Below are 2,153 nucleotides of genomic sequence, written 5' to 3' on the forward strand. Positions count from 1 at the left end.
TGGACATCCTTCCAGTCTTTGTGGTCCATAGGCAGAGCCAGCGACAAGGGTTTACACTCCTCCAGGGAGGGGCAAGGCTTGCCGGCCTCGACTGCCTTTAGGACAGCCGCAAACCCTTTTTGTAAAAAGGGGAAGGCTCTATCAGGAGAGGACACAAAAGAAGGGAGCTTCTTGCTCAATGCAGCTACCTTCGAATTCGAGAAGCCCCTCTCTTTCATCGAGGATGAAAGTAGGGCTTGAGCCTTAGCGTGGTCCATAATAATGAACTCCTTCGGCTCTGTCTCCTCCCTTGAAGCTGGTTCTTTTCTCAGCCGGACATAGCAGTCCGGATATGATGCCTTGCTGGGCCAGAATTCTACCTCCTCTAGGGGAACTGAACCCAGCTTATCCGAGATGACGATCTTACCAGTCGTCATCGGCATGTGCTCAGCATACCTCCATGGGTTAGCATCTGAGCATATGGGAAGGTCTTTCACATTGAGCCTTTTCTGGGGCCCATGTGATTCTGCTAGGGACTGCATACGCAGTTCCATTGCAGCCGCCTTCTCCTGATTCTCCTTCTGCATTTGTTGGATCATTCCAACAATCGAAGAGAGGGCCTGTCCCAGTTCTACTGGGAGACCAGCCGATGTTGAGGGGATGGGCTCCGGCATCTGAACCGGAGTAGCCGACACCTCGTCGACCCCATCCTCTACAACATCCGGGGTTTGAACTTGATCCTGACCTTCTGCCAGGAGGTCTTCTTCCAAACCTTCGTCCAGGTCAGACATCCTGTCACACAACTGGATGTCTTGCATCGCATCTGCGACTTCCTCGTCCACCTGGACTTGATCTTGAGGGATCTCCTCTTGAGGCTGGGGAATCACTGCCTCAGCTGATGCCTGGGGAAAAAGATACGCCCTCATCTTCTCACTTGGAAGATAAGGGCCAGAGGTGTTCTTCTTGAAGCCCCTTACCCAAGTACGAAGCTTTTCCCTAGCTATATCCCTTGATTCCGCCGTTCTAGGGGAATCAAAAGCCTCAGTAATCAGGTTAGTGCATACAGTACATACCTGAGGGTCCCAATACTGGAGATCATCCTTGGAGACAGCGCATGCTGCGTGTCTCCTACAACACTCATGTCCGCAGAGGTTCTTGCTGCGGACATTGCAGAAAACATTTCCGCACTTCGGAGGGTCCTCCTGTAAAGAGAAAAAATTTCCATGAGTATCAAGTGAACTATGTATCACTGGATATGCATAGTATAGCATAACAATTCATAAAGGAAAGACACACACTTGTGTTTCCCTCACAACCCATTGTTGCAGCCTTCCAGATAATAAAATCAAAATGGTTTATCTCTACTAGAGTAACCAATGCAAGGTTTCCAGAGGAAACAGGTGGAGCTCACACCTAGGCAATGATTTTAAAATCCTGGATAATAGACGGGGAAGAACTCTGCTTCCTGTCTGAGGGCAACAGCAAAGGGCTGTGCAAGAAAACACAATAGTGTTAGAAGATACAGTGCTGTACCTAAACTTTTACTATTGTTTTCTTCTTACTGTATATGCTATACAGAAGAATACTAGTACAGTATAGGAGGATGTGTGCCGGCCTGCCTTTGCCGGCCGGCACACACCACAACTAGCTTTAAAGTATACTACTTAACAGCTATAGGGCGGCAGCACTCTGGTTCAAATGCCTGTGCCGGCGGCAGCAGCTGCCGGCCAGCAACAGCCAGTGTTGGCCGGCAATGACTGCCGGACAGCAACTACACAAGATAGTACCCAGCTGCCGGCCACACTCTTGGTGACCGGCAGACAAGGACTGACATAAGCCGGCCGGCAAAGGTACAAGACCGAGGCCAGCCGGCAGCAAAAGAACCAGAAGACTACACCTGCCCGGCTGCCGGCCTCATAGGTCGTAAGCCGGCCTCATAGGCCGGCAGCCGGGACAGGTACAGCACTAGAAGAAAATAGAATGGATGCCGGGATAAGAGTGTACACAACCCCCCGAGCCCGGCAACCGAAAGAGTGCATATAAGGAAGGGGAGAAACTTAATTCAGGCTTCCTTGACCAATGCCGTCCGGCTCTGCCGGCAGGCATGGATGAGGGACCAAGAGAGGTCCGGGCAGCACTCGAAAACATAAGACCCTTGCCGGCCAGCATCTCTG

The sequence above is a fragment of the Palaemon carinicauda genome, chromosome 6 (assembly GCF_036898095.1).
Source record: "Palaemon carinicauda isolate YSFRI2023 chromosome 6, ASM3689809v2, whole genome shotgun sequence".
In the NCBI taxonomy this organism is placed as follows: domain Eukaryota; kingdom Metazoa; phylum Arthropoda; class Malacostraca; order Decapoda; family Palaemonidae; genus Palaemon; species Palaemon carinicauda.